This window comes from Bos mutus, chromosome 22, assembly GCF_027580195.1.
Source record: "Bos mutus isolate GX-2022 chromosome 22, NWIPB_WYAK_1.1, whole genome shotgun sequence".
NCBI classification, from domain to species: Eukaryota; Metazoa; Chordata; class Mammalia; order Artiodactyla; family Bovidae; genus Bos; species Bos mutus.
The window spans coordinates 58,268,981-58,279,465 of NC_091638.1; the positions used below are offsets into that span (position 1 = coordinate 58,268,981).

General features: G+C 49.4%; 1 non-coding gene across 1 annotated transcript; it reads right to left on the reverse strand.

Annotated features, from left to right (window-relative positions):
* Positions 1-9,732: 9,732 nt before the first annotated feature.
* On the reverse strand, positions 9,733-9,804 carry TRNAC-ACA (transfer RNA cysteine (anticodon ACA)). The gene has a single exon. It is a non-coding gene; the product is annotated as a tRNA-Cys (tRNA).
* Positions 9,805-10,485: the final 681 nt, after the last annotated feature.

A 10,485-nucleotide genomic window follows, 5' to 3' on the forward strand; every position in this document is an offset into this window, starting at 1 on the left:
ATTATAAACTTTATCCTGAAGGCTTATGGTCTTATAAGTTTTTATCTTTAGTTTGGTATCAAACAATACCAACTTTTGAATATGTTTATATGAGTTTCACATTTTCCAAATTAATAAAATAATTAGGTTTGTACACAACAGAAATTTAGTGATGAACAAAGAGGTTTCATTTCCAGATGATTTTCCCAGACTGGTTTTTCCACTTAAATGTATCTCACCTATTTTGTACTCACATGCATGAGTTCTTGCATGATAAGGAACTTAGGGGCTTGCACACATTCTGATGAATTTCGTACATTAGTAAGGGTAGTGTGGCTTCCCAGGTGGCTCAAGTGGTAAAAAAAAATTCAGCCATTATGGAAAACAGTAAGGAGGTCCCTCAAAAAATTAAAAACAGAACTACCATATGATCCAGCAATTCCACTTCTGGGTATTCACTCAAAGAAAACAAAAAACAGTAATTTTAAAAGATATCTGTACGTCCATGTCCACTGCAGCATTATTTACAATAGCCAAGATATGGGGAAAAAACCTGTATCCATCTATGGATGAATAGATTTTTAAAATGTGATATATATATGAAATATATACAATGAAATATTATCCAGTCATAATAAGGAATGAAATCTAGTCTTTGTGCCATAGATGGACATTGATGGCGTTATGCTAAGTAAAATAAGTCAGAGAAGGATTGTACAAATGCTGTGTAGTTTCACTTATATGTGGAACCAAAAAAGAAAAATGAAAGAAACAAAAAAAACCCCAACACCTCAGCTCTCTACAGAGAACAGACGTGATTACTAGAAGTGAGGGTTGGGGGACAAAGTGGGTGTAGGGGGTCAAAGGGCATAAACTTCCAGTTATAAAACAAATAAGTCCTGGGGATATAATGTAGAGCATGGTGACTATAGTTAATAATGCTATATTGCAATTTGACTGCTGTTAAGACAGTAAGTCTTTTTTTTCTTTTTGTTTTTTTTTCAGTTTTATTTATTTTACTTTACAATATTGTATTGGTTTTTGCCATACATTGACATAAATCCGCCATGGGTGTACATGTGTTCCCCATCCTGAACTCCCCCTCCCACCTGCCTCCCCATCCCATCCCTCTGGGTCATCCCAGTGCACAAGCCCCGAGCACCCTATATCATGCATCGAACCTGGACTGGAGACTCATTTCACATATGATAATATACATGTTTCAGTGCCATTCTCCCAAATCATCCCACCCTCAGCCTTTCCCACAGAGTCCAAAAGACTGTTCTATACATCTGTGTCTCTTTTGCTCTCTTGCATACAGGGTTATCGTTACCATCTTTCTAAATTCCATATACACGCATTCAGTTCAGTTCAGTCACTCAGTCGTGTTCGACTCTTTGCGACCCCATGAATCGCAGCACGCCAGGCCTCCCTGTCCATCACCAACTCCCAGAGTTCACTCAGACTCACGTCCATCAAGTCAGTGATGCCATCCAGCCATCTCATCCTCTGTCGTCCCCTTCTCCTCCTGCTCCCAATCCCTCCCAGCATCAGAGTCTTTTCCAATGAGTCAACTCTTCGCATGAGGTGGCCAAAGTACTGGAGTTTCAGCTTTAGCATCATTCCTTCCAAAGAAATCTCAGGGCTGATCTCCTTCAGAATGGACTGGTTGGATCTCCTTGCAGTCCAAGGGACTCTCAAGAGTCTTCTCCAACACCACAGTTCAAAAGCATCAATTCTTTGGCGCTCAGCCTTCTTTACAGTCCAACTTTCACATCGATACATGACCACTGGAAAAACCATAGCCTTGACTAGACGGACCTTTGTTGGCAAAGTAACGTCTCTGCTTTTGAATATGCTATCTAGGTTGGTCATAACTTTCCTTCCAAGGAGTAAGCGTCTTTTAATTTCATGGCTGCAGTCACCATCTGCAGTGATTTTGGAGCCCCCCCCCAAAAGTCTGACACTGTTTCCACTGTTTCCCCATCTATTTCCCATAAAGTGATGGGACCAGATGCCATGATCTTCGTTTTCTGAATGTTGAGCTTTAAGCCAACTTTTTCACTCTCCGCTTTCACTTTCATCAAGAGGCTTTTGAGTTCCTCTTCACTTTCTGCCATAAGGGTGGTGTCATCTGCATATCTGAGGTTATTGATATTTCTCCCAGCAATCTTGATCCCAGCTTGTGTTTCTTCCAGTCCAGTGTTTCTCATGATATACTCTGCATATAAGTTAAATAAGCAGGGTGACAATATACAGCCTTGATGTACTCCTTTCCCTATTTGGAACCAGTCTGTTGTTCCATGTCCAGTTCTAACTGTTGCTTCCTGACCTGCATACAGATTTCTCAAGAGGCAGGTCAGGTAGTCTGGTATTCCTATCTCTTTCAGAATTTTCCACAGTTTATTGTGATCCACACAGTCAAAGGCTTTGGCATAGTCAATAAAGCATTATGCATTAGTATACTGTATTGGTGTTTTTCTTTCTGGTTTACTTCACTCTGTATAATAGGCTCCAGTTTCATCCACTTCATTAGAATTGATTCAAATGTATTCTTTTTAATGGCCATGTAATATTCCATTGTGTATATGTACCACAGGTTTCTTATCCATTCGTCTGCTGATGGACATCTAGGTTGCTTCCATGTCCTGGCTATTATAAACAGTGCTGCAATGAACATTGGGGTACACATGTCTCTTTCAATTCTGGTTTCCTCGGTGTGTATGCCCAGCAGTGGGATTGCTGGGTCATATGGCAGTTCTATTTCCAGTTTTTTAAGAAATCTCCACACTGTTCTCCATAGTGGCTGTACTAGTTTGCATTCCCACCAACAGTGTAAGAGGGTTCCCTTTTCTCCACACCCTCTCCAGTGTTTATTGCTTGTAGACTTTTGGATCGCAGCCATTCTGACTGGCGTGAAATGGTACCTCATTGTGGTTTTGATTTGCATTAAGACAGTAGATCTTAAAAGTCCTTATCACAAGAAAACAAAGAATTTGTAACTATGTATGGTAATGGATGTTACCTAAACTTATTTTGCAATACATACTGATAACAGATCATTATGTTGTACACCTGAAAGTAATATAACATTATATGCCAATTTTACCTCAGTATAAACATAAAAATATATTAATAAGTTTGAAATCTTTGAGGTAAATGGGCTCCACTTTCCTGCTAAAGTTTTGCTGACATTATACTCTTGGGATTTCTGTCCAGTGTGCAGTTTCTGTGGTTAATGAGGCATCTGAAAGCTTTTAAATATTGATTACATTCAGAAGATTTATATACACTATGAATTTTTCTTATTGAATAAAAGAGAAGTTATTTTGAAAAGTTTTTCCCCATTAATTGCAGTTATAGATGAGTGCTCTCTAGGATGAATTCTCCAATTCCTAACGAGGATCATTTAGAGTTGAAGACTTTCCTACACTGTCTGCACCCAACGGAGTTCTTACAACTGCTGGAAAAGAGTTGAGCTATAGCTGAAGGATTTCCCACATTTACTACATTCCTAAGAGTTTAATGGATTGAATGGTGTCCCCTTCAAATTTAGAAGTTTTATAATTGGTTAAACAGCAACCTCCAAAATTCACCCAGAACTTCAAAAGGTTGTCCTATTTGGAAATGAAGTCTTTGAAGCTACAATTATTTAAGACAAGGTCATACTAGACCAGGGTGGGTCCTAACTCCACTGACTGGTTTCCTTATAAGAAGCAAGAGGACACACAGACGCATGAAGGAAGAACAGCACAAGGAAGGATGCTGAAGTTTACTGGTGATCCGGAAGGCTGGGAAAGAGGCATGGGACACGAGGAACTAACCTCAACTACACCTGTTTTTCAGCTTCAGGTTTATTTGCTGAACTGTGAGAGAATAAACTAATATGTGTTCAAGCCTAGGTGTGCATGAACAGTACGTCCATTCATTCGTGTCTGACTCTTTGTGACCTCATGGACTGTAGCCCTCCAGGCTTCTCTGTCCATGGGATTCTCCAAGCAAGAATACTGGAGTGGGTTGCCATTTCCTCCTCCAGGGGATCGTCCTGACCCAGGAATCGAACCCGCATCTCCTAAGTCTTCTGCATCAGCAAGCAGGTTCTTTACCACTAGCGCCATCTGGGAAGCCCATTTAGGTTCATATTTGGAAAATTAATTAGATACATAAAATTCATTGAGAGGTGTGCTAAAAAGATACAAACTGCTAATAAAACAAGTTTTAAGTGGCTTTCTAAAAGGCCCAACAACCGAGCCAGTTCCCATGTTCAGTGGGCGCTAGAGAAAGCCTTAGGAGAAGGAAATGGCAACCCATTCCAGTGTTCTTGCCTGGAGAATCCCAGGGATCGGGGAGCCTGGTGGGCTGCCGTCTATGGGGTCGCAGAGAGTCGGACACGACTGAAGCGACTTAGCAGCAACAGCAGCAGCAGAAAAAGCCTTGCGCACAGTTTTGGCGCCATCTCGTGTCAACACCGAGCCGAGCACGTCTAAATATTCTAAACAAGAAAGCGGGTGAAAAAAAATGCAAAGAGCATAGGGATGTAGCCAAGCGTTCCTGAAAATCTGGGGAGGGAAAGGAGATGCGCCTGAAAAGGCAAGCAGAGCCAGCTCTGAGGGAAGCCTTTATCTCATTGGCACCGAAGGGCTCTTAGCACCTAAGTGACACGATCAAATGTATGTTTTAGAATAAACCATCCTAGGAATACAGGCACGGACTGTGAGAAGGGATCAGATGACACGTGGACAGCTGGTCCAAGCTGTGTTTCTGCCTGAATTTTGGGGCCAGATCACAGGAATAGCTGCCTCTTACCAGAATACAAGCAGGAATTACTCGGTTATATGTTCATGTCTATGCCCCCCATCCCACCCCGGCTTAAACAGTGCCTGGCACGTAACACTTTTTATTAGGAATTAAAAGGGGTGACATCTTACCACATACAGACCACAGGATAATACTGCCGAAGTCCTTACCCCGAGCATCCCCCAAGCCTCTTTCTGAACATTCCGACAGGAGGGCGTGTCCACCCATCTCACGGGTGAGGTCGCCCCCGCCCGGGCCAAGGCCGTCCTCCGACTCCGGACTCCTTCACCGCCCGGAGCCCAGGGAGCGCCTCCCACATCAGGTCCAAACGCCGGCGCAGCCCAGGCTCGGCTGGGGTCGTTTGTCCGTCCCACCCCCGCCCCGGACCGGGGACACGTCCACCAGACGACGAGGCGGGGACGCGCTTCTCCGAACAACCTGACGGGCAATTTCAGCCTGAGACCTGTCCCCCAGGACCCCTCCCAGGTTAACCGGACCCGAGGGCCCCAACCCAGAGAAGTGATACCCAGTCCCGGCAGACAGGGCACAAGGTCTCCACCATCCACAGCCCGAGCTGTGCAAACCGGGAAACCGAAGCCGCCACAGGAAAAGACTCCTCTGACGTTACCTCAGGGGCCTAGCGAACGAAGCGCCCCGCTTCCCCTGTTTAGCCTGAAAAGGTGGGGTCTAAACGCGAAGGATCGCAGGACTTCCAGAGCAGCTTCACCCCTATCAAGTCCCGCCACCGCCTCCACTAGGCGTGACCCACTCAGTCACCCTTGCGGTCACCCGCTCGCCTCCCGGGGACTAGCTCGGCCCCGCTCGGCCCCGCTCGGCTCCGCTCCGCTCTTCTCAGCTCCGCTCGGCCCCGCTCGGCCCCGACCGGCTCTACCCGACCGGCTCTGTCCACCTGCTCGGCTCCACTCGGCTCTCCTCAGCCCCGTTCGGCTCCTCTCGGCCTCGCTCGGCTCTACCCGACAGGCTCTGTCCACCTGCTCGGCTCCGCTCGGCTCTCCTCGGCCCCGCTCGGCTGCTCTCGGCTCCGTTCGGCTCTACCCGACAGGCTCTCTCCACCTGCTCGGCTCCACTCGGCTCTCCTCAGTCCCGCTCGGCTCCTCTCGGCTCCGCTCGGCTCTACCCGACAGGCTCTGTCCGCCTGCTCGGCTCCGCTCGGCTCTCCTCAGCCCCGCTCGGCCCGCTCGGCTCCGCTCGGCTCTCCTCAGCCCCGCTCGGCCCCACTCGGCTCCACTCGGCTCCGCTCGGCTCTACCCGACAGGCTCTGGCCAGCTGCTCGGCTCCGCTCGGCTCTCCTCAGCCCCGCTCGGCTCCGCTCGGCCTCGCTCGGCTCTACCCGACAGGCTCTGTCCACCTGCTCGGCTCCGCTCGGCTCTCCTCAGCCCCGCTCGGCTCCTCTCGTCTCCGCCCGGCTCTACCCGACAGGCTCTGTCCACCTGCTCGGCTCCGCTCGGCTCTCCTCAGCCCCGCTCGGCCGCACTCGGCTCCGCTCGGCTCCGCTCGGCTCTACCCGACAGGCTCTGTCCACCTGCTCGGCTCCGCTCGGCTCTCCTCAGCCCCGCTCGGCCGCACTCGGCTCCGCTCGGCTCCGCTCGGCTCCGCTCGGCTCCGCTCGGCTCTACCCGACAGGTTCTGTCCACCTGCTCGGCTCCGCTCGGCTCTCCTCAGCCCCGCTCGGCTCCGCTCGGCCCACCTGCTCTGCCGCTGTCGACCCGTGGAACAATCGCGATTCGCGCGCTTCCCTGGCTGGGCGCTACGGTCCTTGCTGGGTCCAGCTCGGCCCTATTTGGCCTCCCTTCGGCTTGTGTCCCGCACAGCCGTCTCCACCCGCAGCCTCGTCGCCTTCTTCGGTCACCCGAGGAGCCCCCTGCCCCTGTCCACCCGTCAGCGGCCGGGCCGCTCTGAGAGAGCCGGTCGTACACCACCCCGCAGAGGCCACGCGGGCTGAGGGGCAGCCCCTGGGTTTCGGACCGTCGCGGCCTCGGCTCGCGTCCAGGCCCCCACATCGCAACCGGAGGACCTTGGGGCCGACCCGTCCCCGCCGAGTCTCGGTCTCTGCATCTGCGGACTGGAGCTGCTGATAGCCCCGTGGTCCCGGGGCTCGCGGCGGGGCTGAGGAGCCGGGGAGCGCGTGTCGCTCTGTGAGCTAGACGGAGGGTGGACGCAGGGGAGAGCCGGGGACGGGACCCCCAGAGCCCGGGCCCTGAGTGCGGAGACGTGCACGGAGACCCGGCCCGCTGCCTGTCCGTCCAGAGCTGTGTGTCTTCCAGTAAGTCGCCCGGTTTCCTCATTAAAGGACCAGTTCCTTTACAAGCACGAACTCTGTGGGCGCCCCTGCCCAGGACCTGGAAGAATGAGGCTGCACACGTCTCAGTCCCATTCCGTGTCCTTCAGAAGGTTGGGTGGAGGGAAGGATAGCCCATAGCCTCCACTGAGTTTCATCCACAAACCTTTCCTAGCCTGTAACTCAAAGCTGGGGAGGCAGGGCAACAGGTGGGTACTTGAATTGCAAGCTGCAGAAACTGGATTTAGGAATTTAAATGAAAATAATTGTTTGAAAGGATATACTGAAAGGTTGGGGAATTAAGGGAGGCCTGAAGACAAAAAAACAGTAGAAGTCAGTACCCAAGACCTCTGAACATTAACCCTGGGACGCTGAGCTGTCACTGCTTGGACTGTGTCCAGAGTAGAGGATCTGATTAATGGGACATATGTGTCAGGAAATTCTTCACATTGGAGTCGGCTTTGAAGGATGAATAGACGTTTGCCAAAGGGAGAAGAATGGGGCTTCCACGTGGGAGAGGCAGGGACAGGACATGATATGACAAGGCAGGGATCTGGGGACCACGCTACACCAGGTGCTTTCCTGGTCATCTTATTCAATGCTCACAAACCCTATGAACTAAGTGCTGTTAATTTTGGGGGGAAATGATTTTATCTTCATAAAATTGCTAAATGCCTTTCTAAAGAATTCAAGCTAGATAGCAAAATGCTGCGAAAATTGGGGGTGGGGGTAGGGGTAATCATAGCAAATTCTAGTACCCCAAATGTCCAACATTAATATTAGCAACATCATCACAGATATCTTTGTAGGCCTATATATGGCAGGAGGCAAGAAGGAGAAAAAACTGGGGGGAGATTGGATGGAAGGGAGGGAGGGCAAAAGGAATCAGAAAGAATTCTGTGAAGGGGATCACACTATTTGCTAAAGTTTAAAATATATGAAGCTTATTGAATTTAACAAAGAGAATTTAAATGAAATAAAAGCAGTTGCTAATTTGATTGTTTGCTACCATAACAGATATTTCCTACAAGACTCCCCCCGCCAAGATTATGAAGAACATTGAGAAGTTGGGGGTCACTGATTCTCTTTAAGTTACACGTTTTGCTCTTGGCTCAATTTTTCCCTACTATGAAAGTGAAGTTGCTCAGTCATGTACGACTTTTTGTGATCCCATTGACTGTACTCTACCAGGCTCCTCTGTCCATGGCATTTTCCAGGCAAAAGTACTGGAATGGGTTACCATTTCCTTCTCCAGGGGATCTTTCTGACCCGGGGATCGAACCCAGGTCTCCCGCATTGCAGGCAGATGCTTTACCCTCTGAGCCACCAGGGAAGCCCTTTTCCCTAATACAGAGCATGAAAAAAGTAAGTTCCTCACATTTTCTTCATGCCCACACCCAACATTCTGCTGTTGGGCTATTGTTTTCATAATTCCAAGGCCTTTGATATTACATTTACTCTGCTGCCTCCCTTCCCTTGGATATTTAATTTCAGTTCTGGGTTTATTGGGAGCATTACTCACCTCCAGCCCTATTACCTTGGCTTTTCCCCCTCTGATATACATGCTTAGTTTTATCTCTTGGTGGGCACAGCCTCGACTGATGAATGTGAACCTCGAGCTTTGTTCAAAGACACGTTGCCTATGGCAGATCAGTGGAGGAGTCAAGATTCCGAGTTAGATTTTCCTGACTCCAAAGACTACCCAGGAGACAGGAGCTTTTGGTACGAGGTTGGCATCTGGGGAAGGGGAGAGTCACTCTCTCTCCTTGAACCTTCTGGGGAGGCCAGAGGGGGCTGGACAAGACATATAGCTAATTCTGCCCCAGGGCTCAGTTTCAGAGCTGGGCAGATTCCCTATGGTGCCTCTAACCCAGCCCCAGAGGTCTGAGGAGGGAATGAGTGACACAGGCTGCTAGTCTTGTCCTAGATTTACCTGGAGGCTGAGAGCTGTGGACAGAGAGCAGGACAATGAGGAATTTCAGCGCATCCCCTTTCCTATCGTAGAAACAAAAGTTCCCAACCAGGGGTCTACGCCAAGTTTCTTTCACTTGGGGGAAAATAATAAAGCCCAGAGTTGGGCAGCCTGAGCTGCAATGGCAGCTCGACCACGTCCCCGGATCCTTCTTGTTTTCCAGTCTGCCACCTTTCTCAAGATGGTGGCCAGAGGTCAGCAAAGAAGGGGGAACCCAAGGGACCAGGAGCCTGGAGACTTGCACCTGAGTCTCCCTGGCCAGAACAGAGTTCTGCGGACAATGCTGGGAAATGTAGCTTTTTAAGTCAAAAGACAGAAGCTTCATCTTCAATGGTAACTTGTGTTTCTTCATCACCTTTTAATCTATAGTCACAACAGCCTCATCATTTACTCACAGATGTTTGAAGTGCCAGCTGTGGGTCAGGCACAGACTTGTTGGATGTTTAGTGGTGACTGGATAAGGGTCCATCCTCACAGGGTCACTTGAGTGCTTCCTAAGTGCCAAGCAGCTGGTAGGAATCACTCCCTTTAACTCTCCTACCAGCACTGGGAAAGAAAGTGAAGTCGCTTAGTCCTGTCCGACTCTTTGCGACCGCATGAACTGTAGCCTACAATGCTCCTCCGTCCATGGAATTTTCCAGGCAAGAGCACTGGAGTGGGTTGCCATTTCCTTCTCCAGAGGATCTTCCCAACCCAGGGATCGAACCTGGGTCTCCCGCATTGTAGGCAGATGCTTTACCATCTGAGCCACCAGGGAAGTCCTTGATGACTTCACTGGGAAGTGAGTACTATTTTCCCATCTGATGGACAAGTCAACGGAGTTTCTAAGAGGCTAATGATCTATTCAAGGCACCGTCATTATATAACAGAGCCAGAATTCAAACCCATGTTGGTCTGCTTTAAAGCTTTGGCAATTCACCATTTTTTCCATCCTTCACTGTGTTCAGTGCCTGGGACCTACCCCTCAGAAATGCTGATTTACTGCTTGGAGGTAGAACCTGGGCATCAGTGTACCTGTATTACCTTCTTTAGTCTCACAGCAACTGGAGATGGTATTTTCTATTTAAAATTGGGGAAGCTAAGATCGGAGAGGTAGACTCGCTTGCCTAAAGTCACAGAGCAAGTTCTCCGTGGAGCTGGGAGGTGTGTGCCCATCTCCTGACCTTCTCCAAAGAGCTGTCCTTGGCTCCAGAAAAAGATCGCTTCCACAAACTTGGGGGGAAGCTTCCACACTGGCCAAGCCCTCTGCCCCAGCCAGGCCGGAAGCCGCCCTGGAGATGTGTGTGCCCGAGGGGTAGGGTACCACGTGGCAGCCGGGTGATAAAGGGCCAGGCTGGGCCAGGATGTGCGGCGGAAGCCCAGCCCTCTGAAGGCAGAGGCGCGGCTGGACCAGGGTGGGGGCCAGACATAGGAATGCACTTTTTCCCCAGCACAACAC